Source organism: Zootoca vivipara, chromosome 3 (genome assembly GCF_963506605.1).
Source record: "Zootoca vivipara chromosome 3, rZooViv1.1, whole genome shotgun sequence".
Taxonomy (NCBI): domain Eukaryota; kingdom Metazoa; phylum Chordata; class Lepidosauria; order Squamata; family Lacertidae; genus Zootoca; species Zootoca vivipara.
The window spans coordinates 62,657,154-62,669,257 of NC_083278.1; the positions used below are offsets into that span (position 1 = coordinate 62,657,154).

Genomic DNA, 12,104 nt, shown 5'->3' on the forward strand with positions numbered 1-12,104 from the left:
CAGTTGCACCCAGGCCCGGCTCGTTAGGCAAGAGAAGACGGTTGCCTCAGGCAAGTTGCGGGAGCGCGGCTGTACTGCTGCCGCCACATACCCGCGACGCGCCTGCTGTTCACCGCTGGGCGCCCGCCGTAACAAGTGGCAATAATAGCCAGCTGGAAAGAGCCTCCAGTCTACCCCGAGGCGGCGGCGAATAACGAGCCACCAGTGCCGCCTCGATGGTTTGAATTTGTTCAGCTGCGGCTGCCCTGTGGCGAGAGGAAGTGTCTGCTTTCAAAGTGCCCTCCATCTCCTGCTGCCTCGCCAGGAGCAGCAGCAACACCACTGTCCAGCACCACCATGCTCACAGGTGCCCTCAGGGCCGCAGCCTCCTCCTGCTGTTCCACGACCCCGGTGGCTGCGGAAGCGCGCTCCTTGAGTCGCCTTGGACCACCGACTTCCTCCCCGCGCTCTTCGGGGCAGCCCAGGAGCGAGTCGAGCAGCGCGCCTCGGCAGCCGCCCGGGTGGAGCAGGAAGCGGCGGTTGAGGCGCCGGCAAAAGGGAGAGTGGTGCTGATGCTGGTGCTGGTGCAAGTGTGCAACTGAAGTAGCGGGAGGTACAGCTGAACAAATTCAAGCAGCAAAAGAGAGTTCAGCTCCATGTCTCTGGGCGGGGCGCCGGGGAGAGAAGCAACAGTCTATAGAGAGGAGGGCGACAAATGACGCTCCCTTTCTTGCAGCTAATGAGCAAGAGACTGAGGGAGTTGATGAAGAGGACAAAAACATGTGCGCCTTCTGGTCTTATACTTCCTTGTTCCGCCCCCCACCCCAAAGGATATAATGGAGGTTGACTTATAGTGGTAGATAGCTGAGGGAGAAGAGCGCCCGCGCTTTAATGCTGAACATGCAAAGTAAACTGACAACTTTGTTTGGGGAAGAGATTTCCTGGTTATTGTTCATGCTTCACCCCAGCCCATTGGGTGAAAGTGGCAGGCAGGCTGTGGAAATAATGCAACTGAAACATCTCAGTTTAGTTGTGACTGGACACCTAGAAAAGGAAAATCTATAGGCAGGAATTTATATAAATGATACCTTACGTTATATGGCAAATGTGAGTACATAAACTTTGTTCTATCATTCAAATGCACATACAGTCCATTTGTGGAGGGAGGGCATGGCTGATTTTCCTGTTAAGTGTCATAGGTACTTTAAAGGGCAGTTCTTTATTTGAATTGTGTTAGAGCTTCTGGCAAGGGGAGGGGAGAGATCTCTCATTTCATAAGTACTCTTGATTACTGTTACAGACAGTAGTTGAGTACTATCTCAACTAATATAAAAGTTGGTAAATCCATTAGTATCCAAAAGTTGCTTCATGGCAGTCTAGGATTCGCAGCAGAAACTTTTGCATGCTTACTCAGAAATATGTTCAGCTGGGCTTACTCACAGGTAAGTGTGCATAGGGTTGCTATCACAGAGTCTCTGTAAAAGTAATCTCATAATTGGATATTGGATGCATTTTATCTGTGTGTACATACTGTATAATTATGTGTGCATACTGCAAGGCACCATGCAATGCAAAGGTGGTTATTTTGCATTCTAGGGCAGTAGGACTTGTTTTGAACTTTCCTTCCCCTGCACACTTTTTCCTTAAACAATCTTGTGAGTTGGTTAGGGTGAGAGGTTGTAATTGACTCAAGGTGACCATGTAAGTTTTACAGGGAGGTGTGATTTGAGCCTGATATCTGAGTGTGTTACTATGTGCATTGGGCAGGTGGGGTGGGGTGGGGCAACACAGAGCTCACTCAATGATCATTGGTATCAGCATTGGAATGCAAAAAGCTTGTTAACATCTTGAAAGTTCGAGGGTTCATGGGGGGGGGCTCTAGAATGGTGTGTAGTGGAGTCATATTTAGAAGTTTGCTTTTGTAGTTTTTTCAGACAAAGCAAAATTTATTCCACAGCATCACCTCCATCTCACTAAAGAGACAGTGGAGGGTGCCATGGTGTGGTTTGTCTCAAAATGTTTTTGGACTAGCCCTGGCTGTACGTATGTATTTTCATTTTAAAGGATTTCTCTCATGTTTCTCACTCTAATATCACAGATTGCACATTTTGCAAAGAGTTAACTAGAACCTTTTTTGCTTAGTCACTGACTTGAGTTTGCATGTTGGAAGTTTGTCTGGAGTTTGAAAGTGAGATTTGTTACCCTTGTACTCATCCTGTGGAAAATCTGTGGGCATGATGAATGGGGGGGTTGTGTTGTTTTTAAAGCAGGTTAGAACTTTTCTTTGTGAAGTTAAAGTTTGGTGACAGAACTTGAGAGGATTCAGGTTTCAGTGTAGTTCTTTTTCTTTTCTGAGAGTTTTTTTTAGTATGCATGGATAGTTAGTAGGTCTTATTATACTGCTTAGATGGCTTTTTGGTTTAGTGCTTCTTGGAATACTTGTGAAACGAGGTGACAGTTAATGGTGGTGCATTTCTTATTTCCATTTAGTTCCTGGTGGTGGTAAATGTGTCTAGTAAAAGCCTGTAAGAAGAAATTTTTAAATTCCATGAGATGGTAAGGGTGCAAGATCCAAAGCTTTATTGAAGTGTGAAACTAATTAATGAAATCAAGGAAAAATATATTGTTCTTTGGCATTCTGAAGGACTCCTCTGGAACACAAAGTTGTACAATGGATTTTCAGCTGCTTCTGGAACTTGCAGTACCATCCTATCCATGCTCACTCAGAAGTGATGCTAAATCCAGTGACTCTTATTCCCAAGGAAGTTTACATAGCCAAAGTGCTATAATCCACCTTTTGTGAGGAAAGAGGTCCATGTTAGATGTCCGAGGAGACACTGAGACTAGTAATAGCTGATACGTGCTTTAATTATTTTTAATACAAATGCCAACACCTGCAAGTTTTCCATTGAGTTCAGTTAAGTGCCTTGAATTCTTTGCCTTTTTGAAAATCATGCTTTTGCAAGAGAAGTAGACAACAGCACAATAGGGTTTCCTGATTATCAGAATTGGGTTATGCAGAAACTTCAAACTAATTTATTTTCACTGCAAAATTGGTTTATATGGATGACAGGTGAAATTGGTATCTGTAATCTGGTATCTGTAATGCAGTAATAGTGTAAGCTTCTCTTAGGCAGCCTTTTAGCTCACAAAAATATTTTTCAGTCATCATGGACAGTATAGTGGATGATGACTGGCCAGCTTGCAGCAAAAACAGTTCTAAATGCAAATGGATAAATGAATGCATCTGGAAATACAAACTTTTAAGAGAAGGGCAAATCATAGTGTCAGCCTATAAAACAATGGTACACCCAATGGAGATATGCTATTGGCAATGCTGGCCATTTCATATTATGAAAGCTGTTGATCAAATGAGAAGGTGTCAAGTAGGAGCCATGCTGGTTGTCAAATGTGTGTCAGAATTTAATGCAAAATAATAGTTGCATGTGCACACACATTGCACACACATGCAAAAACCTAACCACCATTTTTAAAAGTTGTCAGAGGAAAGACTTGACAGGCTAGCCAGAGCAGTTATCAGAATAGTTTTATGACTATGCAAACTATATCACTCTAGTAGGAATAGGGTATCCTGTATAATGACTAAGGAACAAAGTCTTTCCTTGTGCTCCATGATAGTGTTGCATAGATAGGTTTTGTCAGCAAGTAACTTCTGCCAGCAGCAGCAGCAAACCACATTCAATGGACTGAAAGTATAATATAATTGGCAAAGACAGTGTGTGAATTTCTGTCCTCTGCAAATAAATGGCAAATAAATCTGGTGTAAGGCTGATTTTATATTATATTTTAAGTAAGTTTGTTTAAAACAAAGCCACAAGAAGCAAACTGTCCCTGAAGGTTTATTTAAAAACAGAAATGCAGTCCTTCTATTGAAACAAAATTTGTTATTGTAGTCTTGGAAATTCTCCCTGTAGAGATAAACAGTCTGCTTCCTTGATGACATCTTGCTGTTATGGTTAGAGAATATACTGTAAAGTTATTTGCAATTTCAAGTTTGTGATTTTCAAATGAATGCATTTTCCACTGATTTCCTTATATATGATAGTAATAAAAGCAACTGGGCAGTACAGTATCCAGAAAATTAGAGAAATACTGAGACTTTTGCAGTTTTGGTACTCTATAGCTCCATATAGGAGAAATGAACTCACACTATAAGACAACCCTTACTCCACTAGTGCGGAGTTTACAGTTATGTGTGGTCTGCTGGATAAAACAAGGAGTATTTAGCTTAAACGTAGCACCCGGCATGGGGATATAACAGTTTCATAAATCAGCTTAAATATATCAGCATATACGGTATTCTTTGGTTCTATTATTTCTAATATTTGAAAGTAATGTGTTGTGCTGATATCACACATTTCATGTCTTCAAAGCACTTGAGTGCTTCACATACTTTCTCAGTATAACTTACAACATCCCTGTAAGGTAGCTGAGGCAGTATCATTATTCTATCTACGTTGCAGATACGGTGCTGAGAGGTGCCGTACTCAGTCTGGTCAATGAAATAGATCCTGTAGTTACAATGTTCTTTAGAGCCCCAATAAATGTGATCATTTTTACCTGTGGCCAAACACCTCTGATCAGCTGCATGCAGAAGTTGTAAAAGTTTCTTATTGTAGTTTAGTGCTACAGCTGCAATTGGGGAGGAGTATTCCTCCTTGTCTGTAGTGCTTTTGCTTAGGAACGGCATGTAGAGATGACAGGGGGCCTGAATCCGTAGGAGGCCAAAGTGAAGCTAGGGAAGCAGTAGTGGGTAGAGACAGGTGTCTGGGACCACCAAGTATAAGGATAACTAGGTTACTGATAGCTGCATGCTGGAATCCATTATATCATTCAGGAATGGAGAATCTGTGGACCGCATAGGTCCTGAATTGGCCTGTGAAGACATTCTCTGAAAATCATGCCCAAAGTGAATTTCCAATAATTCCTTTGTAAATGGGACTTGCTGACAGTTTTATCTCACTGGGATCGGCTGCACCTCACTGAGCTCAGCTGCACTAGTTTTTATAGATATCTGTAGGGGCACAGATTACCCTCCCCTGATTTAGAGCATACAATTGTTTGTTCTGTGATAATGCATCACACCATGCGTTCACTTGATGCAGGTCTTTAAGGAAAGTAGTAGACCTATTGTAGGCCCTGTTTTTCATATTCCTTTTTTCAATAAAACACATATTCACAAATCTCTATGTGTGTAGTGTGTATGTATGTACATTTACTGTGACACTTGGGAATGCAGCTTTTAGACTCTTAGGTAATGTATTAAGACTGCATCTAAATAGTAGTCAAACATGAGATTGGCTCTAGGCTACTCATGTGCCCCTAGACATGATCCAGCTGCCTTGCTGCATGTACATGCTTTGTAATTTGAGATACAGTACGGGTGTATTGGGTTGCACATTGCATAGACCTGTGACTTAAAATATGCTACTAATTGTAACTTACATGTCAGTATTCTCTCTGTAATAGTTATGTTCTCATTTCTTGGTTGTATTTGCATATACCTTAAGGTATAGTGTTAATAATACATCTTCTACAAGCAACATAGTAAGTAGCATTTAGGCTTTGATACCTGGTTGGGTTTCCTTCTTTCTCCCAAAGTCTTGAATATGCTAAAACAGTTTTTAACACACGGCCCAACTAGCTGCTTCCCATTTCTGCACTGGGTTGCGATATTTTCTAGGTATGGTAACTGAGTGAAGAAGGCTTGTGCATGCGCCAGTTAAAAAGCCAACAAAATGCTGCATTTTTATTGCCATATACATTTACCAAAGGGGAATGTTGCTGAAGTTGGGAAGTAGCAACTGAATGACAAAACAAACTATTCATTTACATAGCACATAACCATTACATTGTAGGATCTGAAACTGTACTAAACACACTTATATGGATGGCATGAATATCCAATCAGTATTTATGCATATAAACTTTTCAGCATTTTTTGAGGATAGAAATATCTGTACTTCAATTTAAAAGTGCCATTTGAAAATCAAACTACTTAAGTATGCACAAAGGGAATCTCTGGAAGTTAGTTCCATGTACTTGTTTGGGATGTAAGCAGTTTACAGTTGGAGCGCATATGTGCTATTCTACATTTTCAAAACATGAGGTGATGCGATGTCATAACCAGAAGAATTAGCCTTGGAATTAAACTGGCATAATACTGTATATGGCAAAGAAAGAAAGAAACCAAAAGAAAATTATTTCAGAAGATTTTCTCTTTGGAGGAAAGGCAGGATATAAATGCAAGAAATAAGTACAATTAATGACTCGTGTAGGATGTTCCTCCGAAAAATAATTGAATAATAATTCCTGATAACTGCTGTTTAGTTTCATTCAAATTATTCAATACCGCCAAATGCATCTAGCGTACAAACAACAAAATAAAGATACCGAAAATATAAGAATTAGGGTTCTTTTAAAAAACCCAAACCCTATATACCATTTTAAGCCAGCTGCTGGTATTTACTTGGAATAGGAAAAGAGCCTTTTTTACTTGGCTCAAGGTGCTGGTGTTGGTATATAAAGCCCTATACAGCTTGGGACAAAGATTTCTGAAAGATACTCCAATAATAGGAACTGGGTCTTCAGTATCATGGCACACCAAATTCTTTGGAATTTCCGCCCTTTAACTATTAAGCACGTTCTCTGTTGTATTTTTGGTGCCTACTGAGGACCTTCCTCTTTCAACAAGACTTTAACTTTCCCATTTTGCATCTGTATTGGAATTGTTCTTAAAGTGTTTTTATTGTTTTATCACTTCTTATTTGCTGCCCAGGGTTCCATAGGAAGCTTTTTTCTCCATTCTATTAGGCTTCACATGGCATCAAGCTTGGGCTGTGGCAGGACTCTACTATAACAGAGTAACTAGGTGAGTTGATAGGGTCTAGCATTCCATGAACAAGTAGGACAAGGGTACAGAATGGGCTCAAAATATGTGTGTGTGCAGTAAATTTTATGACTGTGACTTTTTTTGCATAAGACATGGAAAAGAGGATTGCCGGTGAAATAAGAATTACACTTCAGGGCTGTTCAGATGAACTGAAAACGGATATCTTTCTCTAAAAAAATAGTATTAAGACTGCAATATATAAATTTTCATTTTGGAGACAAAAAATGGGGTTGATAATGAACTTCACCAATCAGCTGCCTAGGTATGGTGAGCTCAATTTCATTCTAGATCAAAGCATGCTATTCCATATTGTATCTGAAAAGTAGCAGTGATAGGAATCTGCACAGCTAATGAATAATTAATTACACAGCCAATAAAGGATTACTAAAATGTCTGAAAAATTATTCAAACTGAATAGAATTTGGGGGTTTTAATGGCCATATCTGAAAGTCAGGGTTGCATAACTGTGGGACATGTCAAGAGGAATTAAGCATTCTATTTATCTTATATAAGGACTAACTGGTATCTAATAGTTTAGTGAAATTTCATTAGTGCTTCTAATTGAAATAAATGACCTGACCTGACCCTTTCTTGAGGAACTTTATTCAATTTTTGTTCCATGGAGAATTGTTCAGAGTACTGCATGGGCAAAATGAAGTACGTAGTTAAATCAGAAGCACATTTTGAAAACACCTCATCTCAATAATTACGATTTGTTTGGCCACAGTAAACATAAATCAATGGACATATCACTACCTACTGTGGAGAGATCTTATAAAACTAAAATTGAGGAATATGTAAAAATTCAGTAACATTCACAACATTGTTCAATAAATTCTGATGATTGGGTAACTTGAGAGTACACTCTGAGAACTATATTTAGACCTTAAATGATATAAAATGAAAACACATGCAAATAAGCACAAAAGCATGAAAACAAATCCAAACAACTGACCCTTTTGGCATTTACCTGCATAAGTGGAGGCTAGTCCATTACGGCAAATGGGACATTGACTCGTTATCCTTAGTCTGTTTTCTGCAAGCCCTTTTAACCAGTTAAGTAGGTTAAGCACTGGCTGCCATCTTCCTCCTTCTCAAGTTCAGCATTGTACAGTGTTGATGGGCTGCAACTCAGTGGTAGATCTGCTTTGCATGCAGAAGGTCCCTAGTTCAGTCCCCAGCATCTCCAGCTAGGGCTGGGTATGTCCACTGCCTGAAATCTTGGAGAACTCCTGTCAGTCAGTGTAGACTGAGCTGGATGGGCCAGCAGCCTGACTTGGTATAAGGTTTATTTGGCTGGGGTTGATAGGTACCATTGTCCAAAAACCCCTGGAGGGCTAAAAGTTCCCCACTCCTAGTTTATATAAAATACATTTTTTCAGAGGTAAAATCTTAAACGTATTTGTTGCTGCTGCCAACAGTACATTAAAATGGTTAACTTGGACAAAAATATAAAACTTTCATTGTTTCCTCTAAGAAAAAGAAAAATTCAAGTGCAATGCTATGCAGAATTTAATGTTAACCTTTTCTGTGGCTGAACGTGAAATTTCTTTCAGAGTTGGCCCATATACAAGTATTTTCATATTCTCAAATGTATCTTGGGAAGTATTTCCATTGACAAAAGCAGCTGTGCATAAACAGTAACAATACAATATTTTCTAGGAAAATGCTAGCAATGTTTACAAAGCTAAAAATAGTTCCAGACATTCCCACTAGATACCTTTAAATAACCATATTCCTTCCTCTTTGTATATGTACTTTATTTAAATATAGCACTCTGCACATTCTGTACTGGATTTAATTCCTGTACCATATTTAAATCCAATTGTATATCGCGTAAACAGAAAATCTGAAGAAAGCAAGCAACCAGTACTTGCATGCTATTTATTTATTTATTTATTTATTTGATCTAATTTTTACAATATTGATTGGCATAGCTAGGCTTTACAATAGCCTTTGAAAGCTGCTCAGTTACACTTGAGAATTATCGAGGATGATGCTGGTTCAGTGAGAGGGTATGTGTACTGTGAAGAACCAAGAAAAGAGATGCTGATTCTGTGGCATGTTACTTTGTTTCCATCAGTTTTGCAAAAATCTTTCCAAGAATATATGTTAGGAATTGAGATACAGTATATGACACAGAATAACCTGAAAAGCTTACTGGGAAGAAGCTATAATGTGTGTCTCTGTCTTGGTGTCTAATTTTGGCTACAGTGGTACCTCGGGTTACAAACACTTCGGGTTACAGACTCCGCTAACCTGGAAGTAGTACCTTGGGTTAAGAAATTTGCCCCAGGATGAGAACAGAAATCGTGCGGTGGCGGCGCAGTGGCAGTGGGAGGCCCCATTAGCTAAAGTGGTACCTCGGGTTAAGAACCGTTTCGGGTTAAGAATGGTTTCAGGTTAAGAACGGACCTCCGACCATAACAAATTAAGTTCGTAACCAGAGGTACTACTGTATTTCTTCTGTAGGTTAGCCTGCTCTTTGCCATAAGCTGGCTCTCATATATCCATACAAATTTTAAAAAACTCATAGCAGCCCTCCTCAACCAAATGCTGCTAGGTTACAACTCCCATCATCCCTGACCATTGGTTATGCTGGGTGGGCTGGTGGGAGTTGCCGTTCACAACACCTGGAAGGCTTCAGGTTGTGAAAGGGTGCAACAGTTTAATAGGAGCTATTAAAACCTCTACTATAATGTCTGGTTCTGTGACCAACATTTGGTGTTCACTGGGGGAGGGGCATCTAGGAGACACAGCTACACTATATTTAGGATAACTTCAGATATTTTCAATATTTGGGCTGTTCAATTCCATTATGTAACCTATCTTTCACACACTTGTCATTAAAAATTTCGTTGGCTTGCACTGACCACAGATGCCATGCCATATTCATTAGTATTAGGAATTCTATTTCCTACAACCAAACCAAACTCTAACAGAAAACCAAAATACTTCATATCTAGTATTCAGAGATGAGAATTTCAACCACAAACGCTTGTGAGCCACCTTATATAGGTTTTTGATGTGTAGGATTGTTGGGGCAGCCCACAGTTCATGGTGCTTTGGTGTTCTCAACTTGCAGTTGCTGAGCGCTGAAGTTAACTAATGAAATAGTTCATGTGGACTGGCTCTCTAACAAGATATTGTCCTATTCACTATTCCACCGGACATCAGCCACCACAAGTACAGAGAGAACTTTGTGGTATGCTTTTGAAAATAAAAGCTGAAGTGAAGGCACTTAGAAGTGTTTTGCCTTTAAATGTGCACCCATTTCTCAATTTCAGGTTTCTGTATCATTTGCTTATTGGCTCTATTTGCTTTTGAACTGAATTTTCCTGTAGGCACCATGAAAGTTTGTTGTTGTTTAGTCGTTTAGTCGTGTCCGACTCTTCGTGACCCCATGGACCATAGCACGCCAGGCACTCCTGTCTTGCACTGCCTCCCGCAGTTTGGTCAAACTCATGTTCGTAGCTTCGAGAACACTGTCCAACCATCTTGTCCTCTGTCGTCCCCTTCTCCTAGTGCCCTCAATCTTTCCCAACATCAGGGTCTTTTCCAAGGATTCTTCTCTTCTCATGAGGTGGCCAAAGTATTGGAGCCTCAGCTTCACGATCTGTCCTTCCAGGGAGCACTCAGGGCTGATTTCCTTAAGAATGGATAGGTTTGATCTTCTTGCAGTCCATGGGACTCTCAAGAGTCTCCTCCAGCACCATAATTCAAAAGCATCAATTCTTCGGCGATCAGCCTTCTTTATGGTCCAGCTCTCACTTCCATACATCACTACTGGGAAAACCATAGCTTTAACTATACGGACCTTTGTCGGCCAGGTGATGTCTCTGCTTTTTAAGATGCTATCTAGGTTTGTCATTGCTTTTCTCCCAAGAAGCAGGCGTCTTTTAATTTCGTGACTGCTGTCACCATCTGCAGTGATCAAGGAGCCCAAGAAAGTAAAATCTCTCACTGCCTCCATTTCTTCCCCTTCTATTTGCCAGGAGGTGATGGGACCAGTGGCCATGATCTTGGTTTTTTTGATGTTGAGCTTCAGACCATATTTTGCGCGCTCCTCTTTCACCCTCATTAAAAGGTTCTTTAATTCCTCCTCGCTTTCTGCCATCAAGGTTGTGTCATCTGCATATCTGAGGTTGTTGATATTTCTTCCGGCAATCTTAATTCCGGCTTGGGATTCATCTAGTCCAGCCTTTCACATGATGAATTCTGCATATAAGTTAAATAAGCAGGGAGACAATATACAACCTTGTCGTACTCCTTTCCCAATTTTGAACCAATCAGTTGTTCCATATCCAGTTCTAACTGTAGCTTCTTGTCCCACATAGAGATTTCTCAGGAGACAGATGAGGTGATCAGGCACTCCCATTTCTTTAAGAACTTGCCATAGTTTGCTGTGGTCGACACAGTCAAAGGCTTTTGCATAGTCTTTTTTTTATAATCTATTTTTATTAATTTTCCAATTAAAACACGATTATATCACATTCATTATTTCAAATTATACAAATACATATCAATTAAACCGAATATTATGCCAAATCATATAATATTTTCTGGAGTTCCCATGCTTCAAAAATTTGGGGATTCCTCGCACCCGTCTACTGCCGTCTTTTTCTAAAGTCCAAATCTTCTCTCAAAATCCAAAATAATCCCGATCATTCCCCACCATTCACTAAAATATTTTCTTCTTTCATCCGATTTTTTCACAGCTGCTGAAATAAGTATCAAACGAGAGTTCACATATATTCTTTCTCCTGTGTGAGTTTTAATCGTCCTGCCCCCCCCATATATCTTCTGTCTGGAATGTCCTGTTGCGTCAGCCTTTCAACACGGAGCAGCGCCGTCTTAAAAAGCTTAGATCACTTTCGCTTTCTTAAGCTTTTTATTTTTTAAACCACCGATCTTTGTAAAATTTACAGCTTTTTCAGGCAAAGAAACAGCAGTCACCTTATGTATAGACTCTTGATAAGTTTGTGGCTCTCCTTGCCCTGTAGCTGAACTTAGCTTCGGATCGCTGTTCAAATTCAAAGTGCGTCACAACCATAAATCCACCGAACGCATTCCAGGGACTCCGACCGTCCAGTTAAAGGGGGGCCTCTCTCTTCAGTAGTTTTACAACTTCAAAGGATATGCTCAGTAGAATAGTTTATAGTTCATTACTCACTCAGGTATTCTTTATCTCTCATTTGTTCCAAACAAACAA

General features: G+C 40.2%; 1 protein-coding gene across 2 annotated transcripts in view; it reads left to right on the forward strand.

Moving 5' to 3' along the window:
- The window catches only part of SASH1 (SAM and SH3 domain containing 1), a 534,239-nt gene that overhangs the window by 1,161 nt on the left and 520,974 nt on the right, over window positions 1-12,104 (forward strand). The window lies entirely within an intron of this gene.